Here is a 26,259-nt window from a genome sequence, read left to right on the forward strand (position 1 = left end):
TGATTGTTTCAACTAATTTGCCTGGTACCGATGTTAGACTTACCGGTCTGTAATTGCCGGGATCACCCCTAGAGCCATCTTGAAATATGGGTGTTACATTAGCTAACTTCCAGTCTTTGGGTACAGAAGCCGATTTAAAGGACAGGTTACAAACATTAGTTAATAGTTCTGCACAGTGATGAGCTGCCAAAATATTAACAACCGGTTCCCTCCTTCTCACCCCATGAGGGGGTCATGCCCCACCCCTGGGGGGTCATGCCCCATCCAACCCCCCCCATGTTCCTTGACAGCCTCCCCCCGGGACCCGTGCCCTATCCACCCCCATTCCCTGTCCCCTGACTGCCCCTTGCCACCCCATCCAACCCCTTCTCTCATTCCTGATGGCACCCCGGGACCCCTATCCCATCCAACCACCCCTTCTCTTTGTCCCCTGACTGTCCCTGGAATTCCTACCCCTAACTGCCCTCCACCGCCCCATCCAACCCCTGCTCCTTTCTGACTGCCTCCCCGGGACCCTTGCCCCCGTTAAATCAGTGGTAGTGGATGGCGTCTTTCAGGGACCTTTCTAGCATGGCTCTGGCGGTCAGGGTGATGATGGTGTGGTCCGGGGTCTTTACACGTGGCACCAGTGTTCCCAGCTCCTGGCATTCCTCGCACCACTCCCAGCAGCAGCCAAGCCTCTTACCCAGATGTCTTCAGGTGTTGCGGGTGCGGGACTAGAGAGAGGATAGGTCTCCCCTCTCTCTTCCGAACTCAGCCTGCAGAGAGCCGCTGAGGTAAGTGGCAATGTCCCGCTCGGAGGGGGCCCTGGCAATCCGTTTCCTGACCACACCCCATATGGCCTCCTGTGTGATGCTCCTCACTGTTGGGTCTGGGCACATCAGGAGGCGTAAGGCATGGGTCATCACCGCCACGTCGCACAGCTCACCCATCCGAGGTACGTTGGCGCCGCCCTGTCTGTGTGAAATGTAGATGATGTCCGAGCACGCCTTCTGGGGAAGGTGGAGCCATTTCTTCACCAGCTGTGTGATGGTGCTGTCTGCCTTGTTCAGGGGCACCTTGGCCACGGCCGATCCCCTGAGGATGAAGGAGATGCGGGGGATCAGGAAGATGTTGAGGGCGTTGATCTTTTGCTGGGGGCGAGCAGGGAGGAGTCGATTTGGGCCACGTCTCTCAGGATCTCCGCGATGGTGTCTTTGGGGGTCTGCCGGACGTGGACTCCTGTGGGTGTGCCGAGGTGTTGGTATATCTTTCCCTCTTCAAGGGAGGTCATGGATTCGCCCTGGATAAGGAACCGCGACAGACGGACCAGCGCCCTGGTGCCACCGTCGACGTGGAGGGAGGCGCACTTTTTGGGGTTGAAACACAGGCCCATCCACTCAGCGGCTTGGCTGGTGACATCGAGCATTTGCTGGAGGCTTTCCGAGCTGTCAGAGACCAGGGCCAGATCGTCCACGTAGGCCAAAATGCTGATTTTCTTGCCATGCAGGTAGAAGCCGGTCGGGCCGCTGGAGATGGCTCGGATGAGCAGTTCCATGGCCAGGTTGAAAATGATAGGACTGAGGGGGCATCCTTGTTTCACGCCACAGCGGATGGGGATGGCATCCGTCTCTCCGTCCGTGGCACGGATGGTGGTGCTGCAGTCCCTGTAGAGGTCCCGGAGGATCTGGATGAAGGTACCCGGCATCCCAAACTCTCCCAGGGTGGTGAAGATGTGGTGGTGAGGTATGGACCCAAAGGTGTTGGTCAGGTCGAGCCACGCTACGACGCACTGCCTCTTGGACCTCCTGGCCTCCTGGATGGCCGTCTGAAGGAGGAAGTTATGCTCGTAGCATCCCTCGGAGGACATGAAACCCTTCTGGACTGAGCTGACAGCACCCCCGCAAACTGACCACTCCGTGATCCTTGCCGAGAGGCAGCTGGCGTACAGCTTGTAGATGGTGGAGCAGAGGGAGATGGGCCTCCAGTTGCTGGGGTTCTCTCGGTCCCCTTTTTTGTGAATGAGGGCAGTCATGGACTTTTTCCAGGAGCGAGGAATGCAATGGAACTGCTTGCATTTGGTGAAGATGGCAGCAAGCACCAAGCAGCTGGGGTCTTGCTTCCTCAGTGGGTGGTAGCGGATGCCATCTTTTCCAGGGGCGATGTTTTTGGTCCTTGTCAGCCTCGCCTGTACCTCCTAGGGGAAAAATCTGGTTCCAGATCTTCCGTGACGTCGATCCAGGGTAGCGGGAGAAGGCACTCTGGGCGTCGCAAGTCGGCCTGGGCCTCGTTATTGAACATGTCCTTGAAGTAGGAGTGGAGTCTCTCGGGCTGGATGGCACAGTATGAGGGGGTCCTGTTGAGGATCTCCCTCATGGCTTTCGGTCGGTTCATCCTGTATAGTTTCTGTATATGGGATGCAGCCGCCGGATCATAGCGATGGCCGACATGCCCTCTCCTGCTTTCTCTGGCGGTGTTGTTATGCCCCGGTGCGGGGAATCTGTGCGTGGCCTGTGAGGCCTCCTGGGGTTCCCTCCTTCTGGCAGCAATTTCCGCAGAGAGTTCTGCAGTCAGTCTGTCCGTCAGGCTGTTGAATGTCTCGAAGTCCTTGGCCTTTGCCAGTTCTCCCACCCAGGCAGATTCCCATGGTGTGGTGACCCTCGCTCGGGGCCATCGTTCCTCTTGCTGCAGTGTTTCCATGGGTTCAGGTGCTGCAGAGACAGTTTCTGGCCTCCTTGTTCCTTGACCTGGGGAGCGGTGTTCAGGTGGGCCCTGAGGCGGGGGTCCTGATGTCGTGGGGGGGGGGGGCCGCTCTCGGTGTCTCCAAGCCAGCGCTGGATCTTTCGGGAGGAAGTGGGATTCTGGAAGCACCGGTGCTGGGTTTTGTGGGGGCGCAGTTCTGTTTGGAAGCGCTGGGGATGGTTCGAGATCTTCTGCAGGTGGTATCCGGCTGTCTGCAGGTGGTATCTAGCTGAGGGGTCTTCTGTGAGGCATGGGGGTTTTGGCGGTCGGAGGCTCATTGGGTAACCTTGGAGGAGGTGTTGGGTCTCCTGGGGGCGGGGTCCGGCTGTGGGAACCGGGGGCTGCGGGAGGCTCCTCCGTCAGCTGGATCTCGCCATGTGGCCTGGGGTGCAGTGTTAGTTGCTTGTATGGCAGGGCGACATGAAGTTGCCTGTGGGGGAGCGCTGCACCATCTCGTGGCTGTGTCATGCCAGGTGTTTTTTATGAGCTTGCTGAAGCATCTAGTGAGGTTGTTGACCTGGGAGGTGGCAGTGATCCCCTTCACAGCAGGGTCCAGCATGGGGATTCTGGAGATGGGGCTGGTCCTTTTGGTGGCATCATCGGTCCTCGAGGCAGGGGCTGTGCTTTCCTCCGATTAGCGGTTGGTCCCCCCTTACCTGCTGTGACAGTGGGGATGCTGGTTGGGGTGCTGAAGCCGGACCATCAGTGGGGGTCGGGGTTGGAGCCTGAAGGACGTCAGCAGGGTTCACCTTCGTGATCGTGAGGGGTCCCGTGCATGTGGCGTGATGGGACTTGTATTTCTTTTGGGTCTCGAAGGGGGCATTGCAGCGGCTACACCAGAAAGCAATCCGTTTGTTGTAGGTCTTGCGAACGTGCTTGCTGAGGGCCCGAGGGTCTGGAATCTATGGACGGGGAGGCAGAAGGGGCAGAGGAGGAGACCTGTAGGGAGTGGGTACTGGAGGTAGATGTGGTTGTCATCCCCTGCCTCACCCTCCGTGGGGTGGACCTCTGTTGTGCCTGCAGACTCATCAGGTGATTCCTCTGGGTCTGGTGGAGAAGCTTGAGGAGGTGAAGTCGCTCCTGGGGATGTGCTGGACTCACTGGCCATGATGTCTCTTTGCCTGGAAGGACAGCACGTGGCATTGATATCCAGGGCTCTGGAGTCCATTCCCCTTCAAGCAGCCCTTCTCCAGACAGGCGGTTGGTAAGAAGATTCAGAGTCTCGGGTTGAGGAGGTTGTTCCTTCTGGAGCATCCCTCTCTGGAGCAGCGGGGCAGCGCTCGGCATCTCGGTCCCGGGTCATCTGGGGGGGCTCCTCCAGCGGCATCCTTCCCAGCAGGGCAACGCTCAGCATCCTGGTTCTGGGTTGTCTGTGGGGCTCCTCTGGCGGCATCCTTCCAGGTGGGGCAGCGATCAGCGTCCTGGTCCTCAGTCGGTGGGGGGGCTCCTCCAGAGACGTCCTTCCTAGCGGCCATCAGCATCCTGGTCCTCAGTCATTGGGAAGGCTCCTCCAGTGGCGTCCTTCTCGGTGGGGCGCCCATCTGCATCCTGGTCCTGGATCCTCAGGGGGGCTCCTCCAGTGTCGTCCATCTCGGGAGCAGCAGGGCGGTGTTCAGCATCCTGGACCTGGGAAGCAGGTGAGGATCTTCTGGGGTCCTCCTCCTGAGGAGCTGTTGAGATGTTCTTGCACCTGGATGTGAGGTCCCAAGAAGCTGGCCTTCTGCTGCTCAATCTTCCTGTAGAGGTGCCCGCCGGGGTTTTTTTCTGCCAGCTCCTGATGTTTTCATCCTTGCTGATGGTCTGGGTCTTCGGGACAGGCTTCCGTTGGGTTTTCTGGGAAGTGGAACACACAGACACTGGACTCTCTCCAATTTGTCCACATCCCTTCTCATGTGGGTCCCAACCCCAAACGTACTCACATTTCACCCCAATGGCTCCAAAATGCCGAATTTTAATATGCAAATAGGGTGTTGCCATGGTCAGGTCACTCCCGAGCTCTCCAGTGGAGCCTGCTGGCAGAGAACAAGGTGATATTTAAATTAGCTCAGTCAATTCCCTCTGCTCCCAGCAGGTGGCGCCGGAGAGCTCCAAGCTCCTCCACTTCCCTTTCTCTCATCAATGCACAAATGCACAAACCGGTTGGGATTGTAGCCACAGCAGGTCCCTTCTGCCCTGGGCTCAAGGAGTGCGGGGTGTGGGGCTGCTCTGAGAGGACGGACTTGCACACTTGGGATGTTAGTGCAAAGATACAATTTCAATTTCTCTTAGAGAATTTTGAGGGCAATTGATATTTGGTAAAAATTTTATGTAGTGGAAGAAAAGCTGCAGTGACAGCCTGGTTATTGGGGTGCAAAACATTTTCCTCCTGGGACAAACAAGACGTTAGAATTAGATACTTACATCATTTGTTCCAGTGTTGGCACAGGTTTTATTTTGCTTCTGTGTAAGTTTGTTTCAGGCTGTGACTGTTTTGATTTATTGGGGTTTTTTTGGTTCTTTTTAGTTGGAGTGGAGCAATAGCAGTTTTGACACCGTTCTGAATGTTTTATACAGATTTGCCCAGTATTCAATTCCTTTCTAGGAGGCTGTATTTATTATATCTTCGTTTATCATCCTGCTGCAGCACACTTTTCTAATACAATGTTGAAATTATTAATTTGTGGCATTTATTAGATTTATTTTTAAAAACAAAGTTTTCCTTAATGTTTGGGTTTTAACTTAAGCATTGTTTTTGGTTTCAATTTTTTTTTGTCTAGGTTTTGGTTTCTAATGGGATATTGAAGAGGATTTTGGATTTCATACTAAAATTTGGATAGATTTAGATTATTTAGAGTAAACCCTGTTTACTATTTTATTTCAATAAAGGTTGTATTGCTGGAAACCCTGGACAGGGGGTAGAGGAGATGAGTCTAGCCTTTAAATGAGAAGAAGCAGAGGCATGGCCCCCATGAAGGGTAGGGCCAGGTGATGGGGGGTGCAGACCCCCAAATTTTTTTGGCCAGCCCACCTCAGTCCCCCACCAAATGGGACAAGGCTGATGCCACCCCTGCTGGTCACTGGGTGTCACTGCTACTCCATGGGAAACACGCTCTGTGCATGACCCAGAGTGGTGGGAAACGCACTCTGTGCATTGCCGTGACTGGGCCGTGGGTGTCACCGCCCCTAGAAGGCAGACGCGCTCTGTGCATTATGCCACATGGCCACTGCAGGCCCACCAGGTCCTGGTGCAGCTCGAGGTCTCTCTCGTCAGCAACTTCTCTGCTGGCTGCCTGGAGTTGGGAACCAGGGATTTCTCCCTATGTCGGCTCTGCAAAAACCAGAGACGCATCTTCTACTTCCCTCCAAAGCAGCAGAGCCTCGGGCCCCCTGCCCCTGCTGATCGGGAGTGGGAGGGGCTTGGGGCTCCGCAGCAGAGAGCCCATTCGGGGAGGTTCCCCCAGGGAAGGCTGGAAATCAGGGTCCCCGTCCCCAGGAAGGATGGACTGAGGCTGGTGCGAGGGGCCCCCTACAGAACCACTGCCAGCGGCTCCGCGGCCCCAGGCCTCCGGGGCACAACGTGGTTCTAAGGGAGGCGGGGGGGGGGGTAAAGGGAGGCGCCCCCTAGACAAGCTGGGGGGCTGGGAGGGGGGGTGACAGCAGGGGCACCTGGCCCTCAAGGCTGAGACTCGCCAGCTCATCACAGCAGTGGCTGCGCAAAGTGCCCCCGGATCCGGTGTGGCTGCCCCCCCCCCCGCTGCATCCTGGGGGGGGGGGTCTGGACACTGCAGCACCCTGGGGGTGGGTCTGGACGCCCGGGGGGGGGGCTGGTCACTCCAGGCAGCCCCCACCCTCGCACTCAAACATGGGGGGCGGGGGGATTTTTCTTGCGCTCCGATTGGTCAGGGCTCTGTCTCCTCTTCCTATTGGCTGTGTCGGGAGGGGCGGAGCTTTTCGGGGGCGTCACGTGGCCGCGAGGCGATCGCAAGGTGGCTCCTGAGCAGAAGGTGGGGCGGCCCGGAGCGCGAGCGGGTAAAGGCGGAGGGGGGGCCCTGAGCTCCCCAAATACTCCCCGAGCTCCCCCCTTCTACCCCCTCCCCCTCCCCAAATATCTCCCACCGCCTTCTAGCCCCCGCCCCCAATACCTCCCCCCTCTACACCCCACCCCCAAACGCCCCCCGCCTCCTTCTGCAAATGCCTCCCTCTCCCCTTCTACCCCCTGCCCTCAAATATCTCCCACCCCCTCTACCCCCACCCCCCAAATGCCTCCCAACCCCCTTCTACCTCCTGCCCTCAAATATCTCCCACCCCCCAAATGCCTCCCAACCCCCCTCTTCTGCACCCCACCCCCAAACACCCACTGCCCCCCTCTGCAAATGCCTCCCAGCTCCCTTCTACGCCCTGTCCCTAAATACCTCCCAGCCCCCTTCTACCCCCCTGCCCCCCCAAATACCCCCCTGCCCCCTCCCCAAACATCTCCCCCCAGAGCTGTGTTGCCAGGGGCAGTGCAAGGTTCTGCAAATTGTTTAAAGATAACAAGCTAAACCAGCTGCTGCTTTGAACGGTTAAGAATCCTTGCCAAGCTGATGACTTGGCACCTCCCTGGTCCTGCAGTTCTCTGGCTGTTCAAGGAAGCTGGGTGTGATATGCTGCTGGGACTCAGGAGTAGTCCCAAGTCGGACAAACCATCTCATTTCCATCAGTAGCCAAAGAGTCGCTGTCAGACAACTGCAAAACTCTGTGCACAGACACCAGAAATGTCTGAATCTGGGGAGTCTGGTGGGGAGATGGAAGATGCAGAGTGGGTGCTGAAAAAAGCAGCCGAAGGATCCAAGAAAAGCCTGTCGGGGTATGAGCCAGGTACCTTTCTCTGCCTTCGGCTTGGGTAACTAGCTCTGACTGAGGGGACCACTTACATGTGGCATGATGCTGCCTGGCACATGCAGAATGAAACACAGCTGAACTGGGGGGTTTGCACTGGCTTTCTGAAGCAAACACCACTTACCCCAGCAGCACCAGAGGGCATTTAGCTGTGGCCAGTGGTACTTTGGATGGATGGTTTGTCTGCCACCCACCTGAACCCTTTAGATAGCGGCAGACGTAGGAAGTGCTCCAGGGCAGCTGTACTTCCTGTGCATCAAAGGCACTTGTAACTCTCTGAACTGCTCTGCTCGCGCATGTGGCTGTTCCAGAGAGAAACTGGCTGGGATTGCAAAGTCCCCCTGCAGACGGTCCCAGCTGTCGTGTGATGCAAAAGAAGCTGAGGTCGGCTCCTGTGTGTACAGGGCTGCCGACCCCGTGGGGAGAAGATGGGGTTGGAACACTAAGCACTACCCAGGGAATGGGAAAGGGGGACAGAATGGAAGATGAGTGGGAGATGACAAAGAGGCAAAAATATCGATGACACTGGTGCCATGCAGCTTTCTCCACGAGCAGGGATGGGTACCAAATGAACCACATGCGCACAGCTAAGGAATGGCATTTGGGAGGTAGAGAAATGCGTTAAACGTTGTGGGAATTTCCCCTTCCTTCCTGATTCCCGTAGCGACACCTTGTTCAGGCTCCTGCTCTCCAGGAAGATTTTTGAGGGAGAGTCAGTGTGGACGGGGCTTGCATGTGCTGAACACTTCAGTCAGTAAGAACCAATGAGCCATTCTCAGCTTGAATTTCCCCAAAGCCCTATGAGGGCTGACTGCCTTCTGCCTCAAATCTCTTTTACAGATATAGTCATGTAAAATCTATACTCTGACACGTCTGCAAGCTACAGACTAAGGGGGGACATAATAGAGGTATATAAAATCATGAGTGATGTTGAGAAAGTGGATAAGGAAAAGTTATTTACTTATTCCCATAATACAAGAACTAGGGGTCACCAAATGAAATTAATAGGCAGCAGGTTTAAAACAAATAAAAGGAAGTTCTTCTTCACGCAGCGCACAGTCAACTTGTGGAACTCCTTACCTGAGGAGGTTGTGAAGGCTAGGACTATAACAATGTTTAAAAGGGGACTGGATAAATTCATGGTGGCTAAGTCCATAAATGGCTATTAGCCAGGATGGGTAAGAATGGTGTCCCTAGCCTCTGTTCGTCAGAGGATGGAGATGGATGGCAGGAGAGAGATCACTTGATCATTGCCTGTTAGGTTCACTCCCTCTGGGGCACCTGGCATTGGCCACTGTCGGTAGACAGATACTGGGCTAGATGGACCTTTGGTCTGACCCGGTACGGCCTCTCTTATGTTCTTATGTTCTTATGTACATGCAGGCTCCTCAGCTGATCTAAAGGGTGGGGGCATCCGCTACTTGGCATGAAAGGGGGTTTGTAATTCTGAACTGCTGGGCTCAAACATCATTTAAAAACTGAGCCGTTTCAGAACCTCCGTTGCAGGGGTGAGAGTGGCTGATTGTACTTCACACTTTGAATTTCAAACTGTGCCACAAAACCCTTTTACCGCTGAACTGGGCTGTGCATTAGCTTTATCTGGGAGAAACTCTCGTTTCATGCACTGAGACCTGTGAGTGAGACTGGCTGTTGCTGGCATGTGTAATGGGGACATGGAGAGGTCTCAAGCTTGAATTTGACCTGGCGAGGTGGTGAAAGTGATAGTGATGGTGCTGAAACACCAACATTTGGAATGAACATCTACCCCAGGAGATGGCTCAGTGGGTCACATGATCACTTTGTGGGGCTAGAGTGGCAGTGAGGTGAGGGGCATGGCAATTTATGTCCAGTCCGAGCACTGCTAAAGAGCCTCTGACTGCTGTGGCTCTCTGGGGACAGCCCAGCAGCAGCGGGACTGTTATTACCTTGAGCTCTCTTCTCTTAAAAGCGTTCCTGCCATGGCCGATGTGGAAACAGGCACTGTGGCAACAAGAAGCAGAAGTGAGGCTGTGCCGCAGGCTGTCATTGTGATGCAACAAAATGTATCTGCTGGTGAGTACTACTGCATTTGGCGCTCGGACCTTGGCGCTGGATGCATCCAACATCTACCCGATAATTCCATAGAATCTAATTCAGAAAGACGAACATGGGCCTCCACAAGCTAGTGGTGCCTGCGCACCCAACTTGGCAACGTTAGGTCTGTCCCTGTGTTGGAAATGATGGTAAATGGCACTGAGTATAATCGCCCTGGTGCATCTTGCCAGGTTAGTAGCTCCATCTGCTTTGCCAGCCTGCAGGATTAAAGTATTTGAATGTGGGAGTCTTCCTACTGGTCTCCAGTCTTTTGGGCTAACTTGCTGCAACCTGGCAGATGCTTCTCAGAGGACAGGTAATGGCAGCCCCTTCTGCCTGGTAGCTGACATGAACTTGTGCCTCTGGTCCAAACTGTGCAAAAAACGTCCTCCACTCCATTTATTCATCGCTTTTTAAAAACATCCGAAGAGGAACGTAGCTGGTTTTAACTGCCTCACAGACCATCCTGATCATTTCGGATTCCAAATAGTAGCCTTATCTGCCTTTTTTGCAACTGAGTTTGACTAGCAGTCGGGTACTGGGAGGCCTCTGCTCCAAACTTCCCACCCTGGTAACCTAGAACGCAAAATTAGCTGATTTTAGATTGAGTTGATACAAAGACTTTCGAACATCATGGGCGGGGGGTGAAAAGGGGGAGGAGGGAAGTACCTAATGTCAGTGGCTTTGATTTTTAACTACCTACTTTGCTGCTGTTCACAGGATCCTGATGTACGTAGAGATAAGAACGAGACTAACAAATTTAGCCTCTGCTTTAAAAGAGACGAGCAAATAGTTTTATTATGTGTCGTGTCAGTATTAACTTTCTTTGAAAACTATTCACTGTGGCCATTGAAAAACGGTTGGATTGTACCATTTCATGCAAAGAGGAGGTAGTATTTCAGAGAAATGATCCCCTTTTTCCTGTTCCTGTGTGTAGCAGGGTGGTCACCCCGCTCGTGCCCTGAAGGGCTTCAAACAGCCTTGGGAGAGGGCTGTGGCAGGGAAAGCAGCTACTAGGCAGATTGGGGAAACAGCCGCAGCTGGGCCACGCCCCAATCAGGCCTCAGCTGGCCCTATATAAGAGGCAGTGAGCCAGGAGCTCAGCAGTCTCTGTCTGTCTGTCGAGGGAGAAGGCCCTGGCTGCGGGGAGCTAGAGACAGGGTACCTGAGTGGAGCAGGGCTGGGGAAAGGCTGAGGAGCTGGGGAGCTCCAGCCTGGAAAGCCCCAGGCTGCAGCCTGCATAAGGCTGTCACGGAGTGTGGGGGAGTCCGGCTCTGCACCCCTCTTCCTGGGACTCACAGTGACTCTCAGCCAGCCAGTAAAACAGAAGGTTTATTGGACAACAGGAGCACAGGATACAGCAGAGCTTGTAGGCATAGCCAGGACCCCTCAATCAGGTCCTTCTGGGGGTGCAGGAAGCTTAGTTCCCAGCTTGGAATTCCCTGGACTCCACCCCCCAGCCCCAAACCGAAACTGACCCAACCCTCTCCAGCTGGCTTTGTCTAGCTTCCCGGGCAAAGGTGTTGACTTCCTCTCCCCGCTGCCTCGCTCAGGTTACAGGCTCAGGTATTGTCCATCTCCTAAAGTCCTCCCCGACTCTCCCATCCCCCACACAGAGAAGTCCCTACTCCATCACAAAGGCCAACAGGTCCTGGGGGTTGCAGAGGGCAGCCCAGGGGTAGGCCAAGGCAGCAGGTCCAAACCCTCCTTGCCAGTGCTGACTGGCTGATACTGCAGCCTGCCCCAGGGCGTGGGGGCTAGACAATGACTGGCAGTAGCTGTATACTGAGGCGAGGAGGGGATAGTGGGTGGGGGTTCCCCGGGGAGGGGAGACCCTTAGACTGAGGGTTTATTGGGGGGGGAAGCGCCCCAGATAACAGGGCACCGGGTCTGGGCAGGACACGGGGCGCAAAGAGGCAGCGGGATACAGACCTGCAGAGGGTGGTCCAATGGCTGGAGAACTAATTCCCAGAAGAGACCAGCAGGAGGCGCTGCATTGCTACATGGTGCAACTGCTTACTCTTAAGCTGTGTGCAGGGGTGTAGCTGTATTGGGTCTCAGGGTAACTGAGGTAACATCTTGTATTAGACCAACTGCTGCTGGTGGAGAAACAAGCTTTTGAGCTACACAGAGCTGCTCTTTTCTCTCACCAGCAGAAGTTGGTCATGCACCGTGTTACTCTTAAGCTAAAGTTAGTAGAGCAGGTTTGTTTAAGCTGATCTTTGATCCCTCGTCACCAGTTGCCTTGTGACATGTGCCTTCTAGTGCCCATGCCGCTTTCTCTAGCGTTGCTGTTCACAGCAAGGGCAGGTAAAATACTAGGATCCATAAGTCTGTCTCCTGAATAAGATTGATTGGTGGGGCAGCATTGGACTAGGCTAATGTGCATGTCTGGTCTTCACTCCTAGGACCATCCTGAGGACCAAATGAGATTCTGAAGGATCCTTCAAACTGGAAGATCCCACTGATGTGACTGCTGGGGAGACCACCTTTGAACCAATATGTATCACTCTGAGCAAGAAGGTACAAATGAGAAATGGGGGCGCCTGGGTGGAATTGATTTCCAGCCACTGGCTGCTGTATCTTGTTCATGGCTAGAAGTGGGCACGAAATCAGGAGAAAATTCCCTGAGACCATTTCACTGCCGCTGCCTCTTGCTTGTCCCCAACCTTCTGAGCAGCCCGGGGGAATTAGCCCTTTTTGCTCTCAAATAAGCCACTGAGATGTTGGCCCTTTAGCTGGCTCACCTCACCCTAATTGATTGCCCGTGTCCTTATGCCAGCCAAGTACACTGGATTCTGCTCCCTCCCACCCAGCTTCTCTTTCTGCCCCATTGTATACATCTCTGTAGGGTTTTGACATGGGGGTATGGAATAGCTTCTGTATGGGGAAAGATTAATCAAATTGAGACGTTTCACTTGGAAAAGAGGTCACTAAGGGGGAAGGATATTACAGAAGTCTATAACATCATGAAATGTGTGGAATTTACTCCTTCTCATAACACAAGAGCTAGGGGGTCACCAAATGAAATTACTAGGCAACAGGTTTAAAACAAACCAAAGGAAGGATTTCTTCACACAACATACAGTCAACCTGTGGAACTCTTTGCCAGAGGATGTTGTGAAGGCCAAGACTATAACTGGGTTAAAGAAAGAACTAGATAAGTTCATGGATGATAGGTCCATCAACGGCCATTAGCCAGGATGGGCAGGTTTGGCGTCCCTGGGCTGTGTGCCAGAAGCTGGGAATGGGCCTCAGGGGATGGATCACCAGATGATTCCCTGCTCTGTTCATTCCCTCTGGGGCACCTGGCACTGGCCACTGTTGGAAGACAGGATATTTGGCTAGATGGACCTTTGGCTGTTCTTATTTCTTGCAGCTTTCCCGTATATCTTCTTCTTCCACGTGGGATGAAACCAGGACACAGAGAGGCTAAAATAAAATATGTTTTTAAACAATAAGTTAAACTTGAACTTTAAAAAATTGGGTTGAGTTTTCAGCAAAGGTTCAGAGTGGGCCTTTACATTCCATTAATTTAATCCATGCCTGGGCAGAACGTGAACAGCAGTTAGTGTCGTTATATGCCATGTATTTGCAGTGTCACTACGTATTATTTCTGTCACCTTATGAGTCAGGCTGAGCTAGTGGCCTGAAGCAGTGCTCTGCAGAGCTGCTCAGGTGCCCCATATTGAATTGCCAGGTCTCCTCCCTGAAGGCAGCTGTGCCTGGGAGCCTTGAAGAAGCGCTTTCATCTTTACCATGCAAGCCAGGCCAACGTAAATCAGAGTTCTGACAATAGCCCATTTATCCTATTGTGACATGAGCAGGTAAAGTGAAGTAAGCAAAGTAGGTCATGTACTTCACAGCACAACACAATCTACCAGGGAGAGATGAACTTCGATGCAGCAAATCTTGTCGTGGTGTTTCGTCGCCTTTGCCTGCAGGAGGTCTGTCAGTCCCACGGTTTTGACGTACCCGCTGCCGAATTGCCAACGAATCCGCAGGACTGGTGGACCTACCGCAGGGGCACCGCCAAAGGCAGCCTGCCTACCGCCCTTGCAGGAACCGGCAGGGCCACCCCCCATGGCTTGCCGTCCCAGTAACGCGCTTGCTGCGCTGGTGCCTGGAGCCACCGCTGGCTGTGGGGGGGACTAGCAGAGACTATAAATTGTGTGGTTGTTTTGTGATAACTAATAGTAACTAAGGTATAAAATGAAATTGTTAAATTCACTGTAGGCTACAATTCTACACATTACAGAATATTAAAGAAATGTGCAGATCCAGTCAGCCTTTCATGGGTAAGGGCTGTAGTAGGATCCTGCCTGTCTCTTTCTGTGTTCTGTGGCTGAGACAAGTAGGCTGGCTAAGGAGTTAACACTTCAGATTTTCTCTCTCCTCTAAAGAGATAATTTCCCCTCAACCCTAGGGTCAAAACCTGTTATATACCTGAGTGAGCTGTGTGAATCCTGACTCGTATAACCAGTTTTCAAGGCATATGTTTTGCGTAAGTAAGTGACAGGTTTTATTGCACGGAATAGAACAGAAAACAATTCCTAACTTCATGCTGTCATTTTCTTTATCCAGTGCTAAATTGGAGACTTATCAGTCACTTGAGCTGAATTATGTTTGTATGCGGTATTGCCAAACCCAAGCTGTCAAAAATCAGACCTCTCCACACCTCAAAACAAATCATGAGTTTGGCCTAAAATCAGGAGATTTTTTTTTTAACCTCATATTTTGGGCTGTTTTTATTCGTTGGTTTCTGTGCTGTTATGTCACGTTTTCAAGTTTCTTCCCTGCAATCAGGAAGGCGAGAAACTTGCTTTCTGAGACTCTCATGTAATCACATGAGGCCTCAACCCCCCCCTCCAAATATTGCAAGATTCATGAGAAAATTGCAAGATTTGGCAATACTGGGTAGGGGGGAGAGCTGGGTGGAGAACGATAATACCATTTCATGTAGGATTTTAAGATTTTAAAGTCTGGCTTTATTCCAATTCAAAAAGAAAACCACAAATTTCTAAATTCTCTGTGAAACTGAATCACCATTCTCATCCCCAGCTCTACTGGGAGCCCCAGGTTCAAGGCACTCTGAACATGCCCAGATCCAGAGACCCTAGGAGCCCACTCTGTGAAGGTGCTGCAAGCCTGTGAAGCTTGGAGCGCCCAGGATTTCCTGGCTCACCATCCACCCAACAGACATGCTGTTCAGTACATACAAATCTGGGCTCCTGGGGCTCCCAGCTCCCAATCCACGCACCAGGTGGGTGAGCTGGCAGGAAACCAGGCAGGTTTCCATCAAAAACCTGCCTGCCTGGCAGGGTTCCATCAAAACCATATCTGGTTTCTGGTGGAATTTTGCTGAAATTGACATGGTCCCCTGAAACATTTTGCTTTTGATAAATCAGCCAATTCCAACAAAAGCATTTTGTTGAAATTTTTCCAGTCAGGTCTAGTCATAGCTATTTTCTTGTTCATTAGTACTGTAGTAGCTGCCTTACTGGAAGGTTACAGCTAGTGCATTATTTTTGGAACTCCAGCCCTGTCACATCTGAGCTCTCTGGATAGTTGAAAATCAAATTTCCACATCTGGCCAACTCCAATTAATTTGGCAACCAAGTATCTCATTTTCTTTTCCACTAGGATAATGTCTGTAGTGTGGTAGTACAGGCAGAAAATAAGACGCACACAAAAATAGGGAGATCTATGGCAGGTGTAAACATCTTTAATTAATACACAAGCGTCACACAGAATATATCCTGGTCCTCTTTAGGAACTGAAGGACCAAGAGCTCTCTGGCTACAACTTAACTCCACAATGTCTAAAGAAGATATTGCCATCCATAAGCAATGCGGTCCTAGCCAAATCATGCTGATGAAAGTACTTTAAGGTCCATCACACCATCATGGGCTCTGACCAACAGAACAAATGAGTGATGAAATAGTTCAGTTCTAGGTTTGGTCAGTACAGCTTGCAGTAGCCTCATCTTACACAAGAAGGAAGCAGCTGTTTTTCTTTCAGTACACAATCAATCACGTTAATGTCAATTACTTTAGCGATGAACGTGTACAGGCAGTGTCTTTTATATGATTTTATACATTCTGTTAGATTCAAAATCCTTTGAAATGTCTGTGCTACTTATATTTTTAATGTTTTCACTTTTTACCTGCTACACAAAATGTCTTTATTACCATTATAAAATGTTAAATATCTTAATGCACATTTATTAATCCTGAATATTTTGCCTGGTTGCTCGGAAGCATCAATCTTTTAATTCGAGAATGGACCTTATGTTTTTTGCCATTCTGCAAATGCTGCTGGTGGACATTAATCATCTGTAAAAAGCATTAAAGGGTACTGTAGCACCTTCTATACTAACAGATGTGCCACAGGGCTCTTTGCTGCTTTTACAGATCCAGACTAACACGGCTACCCCTCTGATACTGTTAATCATCTGAGCAGTTTTGTTACTTTCAAAAGGGGACTACAGGTCTGTCACATCTTACGCACATTTAACATGTGTGATTTCAGTTTTACACGGTTGGCAAAAGCAAAAAAAGAGAAAAATAACAATTTTAATACTGTACCTGTAGTGCGGGTGATTCTACCCACCATTCAACTCAATGCAATTTTGACTATACGCGGTTTTCACTTTCCACACTAGCCGCGGAATGGAACCCCCGCATAAGATGAGACTCGCCTATATACACATAAACCAGGAATACGCTCAGAAATCAAGAAGTGGTGGATCAAGCTCATTGCATTCTATGGATTCTTTTCTATTAAGTAACAGTGGTTTACTTTTAATATATATTTTTAAAAAATGTGCAGACATCATGTCTTATTTTTGGTGTTTTACAAATTGTTGCTATGGGAAGCTAGAATGTACTTTGTCCTTGCATAGGTAAGCAACGGCCTTCCCTTGAATCTCCCTGCAGAAGGGCCAGGCACAGTTGCACTCCTGGTACTCCACTGGGATGCACACAGGACAGAGAGGGCCACAGAGAAGATGGGACAGTGCAGTAGCCTCAAGTCTGATCATAAGAAGCTTGAAGAGGCACCACGCCAATCTAAAGGGTGGTTCAGTTAGGTGGGTGTACTTTCCCCATGGGAGTATAGAAGATTAGGGTTGGAAGAGACCTCAGGAGGTCATCTAGTCCAATCCCCTGCTCTAAGCAGGATCAACCCCAACTAAATCATCCCAGCCAGGACTTTGTCAAGCCGGGCCTTAAAAACCTCTAATAATGGAGATTCCACCACCTCCCTAGGTAACCCATTCCAGTGCTTCACCACCCTCCTAGTGAAATAGTTCTCTTAATATCCAACGTAGAACTCCCCCACTGCAACTTGAGACCATTGCTCCTTGGTCTGTCATCTGCCACCACTGAGAACAGCCGAGCTCCATACTCTTTGGAATCCCCCCTTCAGGTAACTGAAGGCTGCTATCAAATCCCCCCTCACTCTTCTCTTTTGCATACTAAATAAGCCCCGTTCCTTCAGCCTCTCCTCATAAGTCATGTGCCCCATTCCCCTAATCATTTTCCTTGCTCTCCACTGGACTCTCTCCAGTTTGTCCGCATCCTTTCTGTAGTGGGAGGCCCAAAACTGGACACGCTACTCCATATGTGGCCTCACCAGTGCCAAATAGAGGGGAACAATCACTTCCCTCGATCTGCTGGCAGTGCTCGTACTAATGCAGCCCAATATGCTGATAGCCGCCTTGGCAACAAGGGCACACTGCTCTCTCGTATACAGCTTCTTATCCACTGTAATTCCCAGGTCCTTTTCTGCAGAACTGCCGCTTAGCCAGTCATTGCCCAGCTTGTACCAGTGCATGGCATTCTTCGGTGCTAAGTGCAGGACTTTGCACTTGTCTTTGTTGAACCTCCTCAGATTTTTTTTAGCCCAATCCTCTAATTTGTCTAGGTCACTCAGGACTCTATCCCTACCCTCCAGCGTATCTACCTCTCCCCCCAGCTTAGTGTTATCTGTGAACTTGCAGAGGGTGCAATCCATCCTGTCATCCAGATCATCAATAAAGATATTGAACAAAACCGGCCCCAGGACCAGCCCCCGGGGCACTCTGCTTACTGCCAGCTGCCAACTAGACATGGAGCCGTTGATCACTACCCGTTGAGCCCGACAATCTAGCCAGCTTTCTATCTACCTTATAGTCCACTCATCCAATCCATACTTCCTTAACTTGCTGGCAAGAATACTGTGGGAGACCGTATCAAAAGCTTTGCCAACGTCAAGGTATATCATGTCCACCACTTTCCCCATATCCATAGAGCCAGTTATCTCATAGAAGGCAATCAGGTTGGTCAGGCATGACTTGCCCTTAGTGAATCCATGCTGACTGCTCCCTCAGCACCCTTGGATGCATTGCATCTGGCCCCATGGACTTGTGCATGTCCAGTTTTTCTAAATAGTCCTTAACTTGTTCTTTCACCACTGAGGGCTGCTCACCTCCTCCACATATTGTGCTACCCAGTGCAGCAGTCTGGGAGCTGACCTTGTCTGTGAAGACAGAGGCAAAAAAAGCATTGAGTACTTCAGCTTTTTCCACATCATCATCACTAGGTTGCCTCCCCCATTCAGTAAGAGGTCCACACTTTCCCAGACCTTCTTGTTGCTAACATACCTGTAGAAACCCTTCTTGTTACCCTTCACATCCCTTGCTAGCTGCAACTCCAATTGGGATTTGCCCTTCCTGATTACACCCCTGCATGCTTGAGCAATATTTTTATACTCCTCTCTAGTCATCTGTCCAGGTTTCCACTTCGTGTAAGCTTCCGTTTTGTGTTAAAGTTTACTGAAGATTTCTCTGTTATGGCAGGAGACCAGCTTGGCTTATTTCCTATTCTTTCTGCACTTCGGGATGGTTTGTTCCTGCACCCTCAATAAGGCGTCTTTAAAATACAGCCAGTTCTCCTGGACTCCTTTCCCCCTCATGTTATTCTTCCAGGGGATCCTGCCCATCAGCTCCCTGAGGGAGTCAAAGTCTGATTTTCTGAAGTCCAGGGTCCGTATTCTGCTGCTCTCCTTCCTTCCTTTTCTCAGGATCCTGAATTCGACCATCTCATGGTCACTGCTGCCCAAGTTGCCACCCACTGCTACTTCCTCTACCACTTCCCAGGGGTGTCCTGGAAGAGATTTTGCCATTGACTTCAGTGAAACAGGATTGAACCAATGATTCCAAGAGTGTTAACCCGGTAGGGAATGATCCCATTTACATTGACGGTGATGGAAAAACTCCCATTTGTTGCAGTAGGAAGAGGGTTAGGCCCTAGCTTTTTGCCTTTCATTAGTTTTACATACAGATGCAATGGAAGGGATTGCCCTCACGGAGACTTAGGATGTGAATGTCCAGCGCACTAACCTCCTGTGCACTGAGGGCTTTGTCCAACAGCAGTAGGTCAAAGCACTCTACCCGCTACCGTGCACCTCAAGTTCCATAAAGTGCTTGTTGGACAAGCCCTTAGAGAGGCTAATGTCAACAGCACCTACTCAAGCACCCAAAAATTGCAAGTCAGGACCCAAAAAATCATGAGATCTTAAAAAAAGGATTTTGGATCTTTTCATTTGCCTAAAACATAAAGGATATTGCTTCCCCCATTGTCCCTACAAGAGTGCCAGGAGCTCCTCAACAAAGATGTGCTCGTAAACTCTATCTTGTGTCTCATGTGAAAGGCAACACTGCCGTCAAATAACATTGGAGCATTGGTTCAGCACGGGCGGAGAGGGAAAAGCTCCCTCTTCGTCGTTAATATTAATTCCTGCAGCTCCAGCTTCTTCTTAGAGATCAGCGTGCTCTGGGCTGATTACTATAGAGGAGGTAGAGTCAATGTTGGGTGACTTTTTCTGTTTCCCTCTAGGTACAACAGCTGCAAGTCTTGTTGTTGCAGGTCCCTGGAGGGACACTCCCGGTGTCTATCAAGTAAGAACTATAGACTAATGCTCTTAATGTAACTAGAGGCCTTCATTCCCCACACCGCCCCCTCCCAACCCAGCTGAGACTAGATCTCTTGTACTGAGGCTTTAGACTGCACTTGGTGCTCAGATAGGACCTAATTTGCCACTCAAGTATCTGCCAAGTCCTCTTTCTCACTCCTTCGTCCGCTCACTAAATCTCATTGCACCAATGTTTCGCTTCCATGTGCAGCAATCCCCTCTGTAAGAATGCAGCAGTCTAGCTGTCGTAGAGGAGGCAGGGAGAGGAACTGGATCAATAACAGTAACATTTTAGTAGTGTCAATATCTGCCTTCCAAGAGGCTGCTAACAAACACTATGAGCAACTGACTTTATTTCCTCTCTACACTAGCAAATCCAGGGAGGAAATGATGCGTGGATGGGTCTGGTTTAGAGAGGGCATCTACTCCTATGTGAATGCCATTTCTCCATTTAACCCCAGCTGCAGTGATGCCACCTAAATAGTATCCACTTGCCTATGCGGTGCAGTAGCTATTTAACTATTATAGTGCTGGAAGGTCTTAAGTTTGGGATTTGGGTTTCTCCAGTTATTTCCTTCTCTTAAACTGATCCAGCCCCTGTTTGTCACCGTTCTGTTGGGCAATGTGCACAGAACTTAAATCTCACTCCAAAACTTCACTCAAGTCACAGTTGAGCTGTAGTTGGCCTTGTTTGACTGGCAGCTGCTGGAGTTGCCCATAAAACTTCCCTGAGCAGGCATCTGACCCTGCTTTTTAAATGGAAGGGTAGCATTTTACTGCCCATGTATTTCTCAGATATATTGGATAAAATCCCTTGTCCTTCCTCCTTCCTACAGGACACTTCTGCCATATAGTTTCTCACTCCATCACCCAAACTATCTGGAGTGAGAATGCGGGAGGGCCGAGTGCTGATGGGCTAGAGGGGTCCCAGGCATCACCGTGTGGCTGTGCAGCAGGGGCAGTGTCTGCAGTCACCATGGGTCAAACCCTGTGCTCCAGACAACCCAGGCTAAGGCTCCCTGGATTGCGAAGGGGACTTTCACTTGGGGAATTGGTTGCTGGTGCCCGTGTCCACAACTGGGATGTTTTCCTGAGGCTACTCAATGGTCCATGAAGTGCCATGCAAGCACGGGGAGAATGGACATTAAAGAATGAGGCTGGGACCTCTGCAGAGCTGCTGCAGTCGAGCATCTGCAGCCAGAAGAGAGACGATGGGAAATGTGCTTCGATGGCTAGCAGCAGCAGCAGCTGTCTCAGAAAGCTCTGCTCAAGCTCTAGGCAACAGAGGCAGGACGAAGAGCCACACAGGGAGAGCCTGGGTTGCAATTAGTAGGATGCAGTTTTTCAGTGGATTATGCTGCCCTGACAGTCTATTTCCTGCAATGTGCACATCCAGCCTTCCTGGCTGACCTCAATGAGAGTTAGGGTCTCTGTGTCCACAGGACAGGGCTGGCCTCACTATGAGGTGAATAGAGATGGCCGCCTCAGGTGCCAGACTGTGCGGGGGCACCACTAGGACCCAGAGTGTAGAAAATTGTGTCTGGTGCTGGTGCATATGTATTCTCTCTGCTCGAGATGCACAGAGAGGGTGGAGTGCTGTGCTGGAGGAAGGAGGTCACAAGAGACATAACAGGCTGGCAGGAGAAAAGCTGAGAGGGAATCACAGAAAGCAGCAGGAGCTGCAGGGAGAGAGAGGAGGAGGAGCCTCTTATGTACCTCTCAAGCACCCCCAGGAGCCTGGACTGATTCACACAAGTTTCTCAGGGAGCTTCCTTTTTCCTGCTGCTTTTCCGATCCCACTTGAGGAGAACACTTGAGGCAATCAACTGACATCGTAGGAGCCAGTTAGGCCCTTAAAACGCTGAGATCTTCCCTCACTCAGACTCTGCTACCAGCCTGCTTATTTGTCTGCTTCAGTTGAGTGTTGAGAGCCGCACTAGCAGCCATGAGTGAAAGAAGAAAACGCCCCTCTGGGGCAGCATTCAGAAGAATCAGGGTAGAGTGCTGATGTGAGATGAGGGCTGAACGATGAATGGAGCATTTCCCACACTCAGAGCATCCATAGGGTTTGGCACCTGTGTGGATTCTCCGATGTGTGGTAAGGGCTGAGCTATAACTGAAGCATTTTCCACACTCAGAGCATGTGAAGGGCATCTGGCTTGTGTGGATTCGCTGACGTTTGATAAGGTTTGAGCTCCGATTGAAGCTATTCCCACACAGAGCACATGTAGGGTGTCTCTCCTGTGTGGATTCGCTGATGTGAGATGAGGACTGAGTTATAACTGAAGTGTTTCCCAGACTCAGAGCATGTGAAGGGTTTTTCTCCTGGATGGGTTCTCTGATGTCTAATAAGGCTTGAGCTCCGATTGAAGCTTTTCCCACACTCAGAGCATGTGTACAGTGTCAGAGGGGTAGCCATATTAGTCTGGATCTGTAAAAGCAGCAGAGTCCTGTGGCACCTTATAGACTAACAGACATTTTGGAGCATGAGCTTTCGTGGGTGAATACCCACTTCGTTGTGGGTATTCACCCATGAAAGCTCATGATCCAAAACCTCTGTTAGTCTATACGGTGCCACAGGACTCTTCAGAGCATGTGTAGGGCGTCTCTCCTGCGTGGATGCTTCTATGTCTGATAAGGTGTGAGCTCCAATTGAAGCTGTTCCCGCACTCAGAGCACGTGTAGGGCATCTCTCCTGTGTGGATGCTCCTATGTCTGATGAGGTGTGAGCTCCGATTGAAGTTGTTCCCACACTCAGAGCATGTGTAGGGCGTCTCTCCTGTGTGGATGCTCCTATGTCTGATAAGGTTTGAGCTCCGATTGAAGCTGTTCCCGCACTCAGAGCACATGTAGGGCATCTCTCCTGTGTGGATTCTCCTATGTCTGATGAGGTGTGAGCTCCGATTGAAGCTGTTCCCGCACTCAGAGCACGTGTAGGGCATCTCTCCTGTGTGGATGCTCCTATGTCTGATGAGGTGTGAGCTCCGATTGAAGCTGTTCCCACACTCAGAGCATGTGTAGGGTGTCTCTCCTGTGTGGATTCGCTGATGTGAAATGAGGACTGAGTTATAACTGAAGCGTTTCCCACACTCAGAGCATGTGTAGGGTTTTTCTCCTGTGTGGGTTCTCTGATGTCTAATAAGGCTTGAGCTCCGATTGAAGCATTTCCCGCACTCAGAACATATGTAGGGTGTCTCTCCTGTGTGGATGCTCCTATGTCTGATAAGGTGTGAGCTCCAATTGAAGCTGTTCCCACACTCAGAGCATATGTAGGACTTCTCTCCTCTGTGGATTCTCTGATGTGTGAGAAGGTCTGAGTTCCCATTGAAGCTTTTCCCACGCTCATGGCATGTGCAGCGTGTCTCTTTCAAGTTGATGCTCTCACGTGTAATAAGGTCTGAGTGGCTACTGAAGTTTTCCTCTGGCCTGTGCTTAGTCTCACAGGCTTTTCCTTTTTCTGGGAGTGCACAACTCCCGGAAACATTCCCTTTGGCGCTTCCTGATAACATCCCATGTGGTTCTACTTGCTCAGCATCTTCCTGCTGGGGTGTCTCCTCGTTCTCACACACCACCCCATCACCTGACAGAGACAGAGCGAATCCAGACATAGGTCACTCCCTGCACCGGAGAGAGAAGAAATCTCAGAGAGAGGAATGGAAAAAGGATGAACAAACCAAAATATGTGCAGGAGAGATCAAACCCATCAGGAGCTGATTTTCCCCAGACCCTTCCCCAGAGGAGAGAGGAAGGGATCAGTTCTGTGTGTGCATCTCACCAGAACTCTCAGGGGAAAGTGATATTTGGGAGGGACCTGCTGCCAACCGTCAGTCAGGACAGGTGGGAAGTCATGAATGACATCTGCCAAATGATTGCACATCTGCAGGGAAGAATCCTGAACTTGGAGAGCTCACAACTTGGAGAGTCTTTGTAGGGCATCCCAAAGGTTTCCTGTATCCATGGACAGTTTTTGAGATGGTTTAACCAATTCCTCACCTGTGCAGACAGTTCTCAGGAGCACTTTTTTTCGGAGCCATAGAGGTCTGAGACCCACGGCTGTTCCCCTCATTCCAGCTGTGAGATCACATCAGGTTTGGAAATTGGAAATCCTGGGAAAGCAAAGAAAACAAGGAAGGTCCTTGGAATTTGTGTGATACTTGTCACAAGGAATATTCCATGGTTTTAATCCCCAGCTCATTTTTAAGATGTAACATCCCATGGCCGGCTTCCTTGGCTCAAAGTGGCAGGAGAGTTATGATTATTATAAATCATATTAATTACCTTAGAGCCTAAGAGCCAACAAACCGTGGGCCCCTGTTGTGCTAGGCACAGCACAAACCCAGAACAGTAAATGGCCCATGCCCTGAAGAATTTACAGTCTAAATCGACAAGACAGACACAGATGAGGGAAGAGGTGGAACCCACCAGCAGAGTAAACTATATGAAGGCAGAGTGACAGATCTGATGAACACAGGTATAGAACTTGTGACTATTGTATTTAATGTTGTGCCTAGGGCCAGTGTTTTCTGGAAATTGCTGCTATTACTGCATTTTCCCCTGAAATTACTCTTCATTTCTGGAATCACCCTTCATATCCAGAATAGCTGAACAGAGAGTGAGTGGGGATGCAGGGTCACAAACCCCACATTTCTGCCTGGAGACACCTGACTCCTCCCCAGGGCACAGGGCAGAGGCTGGGGGCTGGCTGCTTTTGAGACTTGCTGCCAATTTCTTCGCTCCTCATACAACTCTGGGCTCAGAAAAAACACGCTGGAGCTTCCCCTTGGGAGGCGGGGCATTTGGCAGTGGGACGCTGGGCTCCCTCATTGTGCTGCAGAGCAGATGGTGCTTGCACTTGCTCTCGACTGCATGAACAGGACCTCTCCCCTGCTCATCTCCCCTGCACACAGCTGGTTCATGTGCCGTCTCCCCAGCACACAGCCGGCTCTAGGCTCTCAATGCCCAGTGTCTGGACCCCACTTCCTCCTCACAGCTGGCTCCTGTCCCCTCCCCCCATGCACTTTCGGGCTGTAAAGGATTATATATTGCTCATGCTTGTGAATTACTCTGTTTTCGTTGCCAGCAAACACTGGCCCTAGTTGTCTGTTATCTGTATCTTTGAGCCGGCCCTTGAAAGCACGAATACTTCACAGACGGAGATGGGCCAGATGATACCAGGGAGGCTGAGGGATAGGTTTCCTGTGCAATCTGGTGTCACTAAGGCTGGATCTCAAGGCTGGTTATGCAGAACTCCATCTTCTGAAGCTTTGCCCCACACAGAAAGGGGCAGTGACTGATTTTACCTCTTTCAGGAGACTGAAGAAGACAGACAGACTTTTGGGGGAGAAACAGCTGAGTTTGATCTGATTGGGGGGGGGATCTTTTGGGGCTACAAACTGATATGACCTGATAACCCAGATGTAAGCTTTTAAAGACGGTTTTTAATACACTTTGGAAATGATGCAGGATTCCCAAGAGGACTGATGGTAAATATGCATTCTCATGCTTTTCTTGCTTTATATCTTTTCCCCATAAGGCACAATGACAGCGTCATGGATCCACAGGATCTGGGCAATGCCCTGGCTTTTAAACAGTCCTTGGGAAGTGCCCCCTGAGGGCACTGCACCCCGAAGGGGTCCCACTCTTCCACAAGGATAGCTCACCTACGACTGAGCCTCTGGCTTTAACACCCCTATTTCAACCTGTGAGTTCTGCCAACATGCCCAGCTGAACAACACTCCTGTTGAGAGACTGTTTGTCATTCAATGCAGAGAGCAAGTTTGTGCTGTGACACTGGGCAGACTTTTAAAACAGAGCAGGGTTTATTAGTCAACCGAAACACAGCATGGAAAGTTCATAGATTAGGACAGAGAAGCAAAGAAGACAATATAGTCCATACTGGCCAATGCCCTTGAGCCACGCTGCTGTAGAAAACAGTTTGGTTTCCATTCACTGTACCTGTCCATTTGTCTTCTCTCCAATAGAGCTCCCTGCATCTGTGAGCCCAGTTCTTCCTGCTCCCAAAACCATAACAAGTCCATAAATGCTTCACTCAGCCAAGGGGAGAGCCTCCCGTGGACAGGTGACAATTATTCCCTTGTCTCTGTTGGGTATTCCATTGATGTAGATTGGCCCCAGCCAGTCCTTAATGACCCATTCATATCACCCCATGACAGCTATGTGACAAAACACTTCATGTCTCCTGCTCTTTCTAATCATAGCAACACCAATCAGAGAGGGAAACTGAGGTGTGTATTGGCATCATACAAGTATCACCAAAATTCCCACCTCTATCTCACACACACACACACTGCTCACAACCATTGGAGAGAAAGCAAAGCACGGGAACTGGAGGTTAGTCCAGTGAACGCAGTGTAGGAGAAGCTGCAGTCCTCAAACCAGGTCAAAAAGGAGAGGCATGTGGGTCCCTACCCATAGAGAGGGGCTGGCTAGAGGCCTGATACCTGAGAGGCCATTCCTTGAGTACACCATGGAGGTAGGTCAGAGGCTTAGCTATCCCAGAGCTGTGATATCGCAAAAGCACATTCTGGGGAATTAGGAAATCTGGTGATTCAGGTGTAATGGGAGAGAGAATTAAACTCCCCCAATGTGTGGAGAAGGCTGGGGAATTAAACACAAACATTCAGGAGCAAAAGC

General features: G+C 50.7%; 1 long non-coding RNA gene across 1 annotated transcript; it reads left to right on the plus strand.

Annotated features, from left to right (window-relative positions):
* Positions 1-7,261: 7,261 nt before the first annotated feature.
* On the plus strand, positions 7,262-13,715 carry LOC123354957. Its single transcript, XR_006574978.1, has 4 exons — positions 7,262-7,557; positions 9,527-9,630; positions 12,060-12,174; positions 13,518-13,715. It is a non-coding gene; the product is annotated as an uncharacterized LOC123354957 (long non-coding RNA).
* The last annotated feature ends 12,544 nt before the right edge of the window (positions 13,716-26,259 follow it).

The sequence above is a fragment of the Mauremys mutica genome, chromosome 22 (genome assembly GCF_020497125.1).
Source record: "Mauremys mutica isolate MM-2020 ecotype Southern chromosome 22, ASM2049712v1, whole genome shotgun sequence".
In the NCBI taxonomy this organism is placed as follows: domain Eukaryota; kingdom Metazoa; phylum Chordata; order Testudines; family Geoemydidae; genus Mauremys; species Mauremys mutica.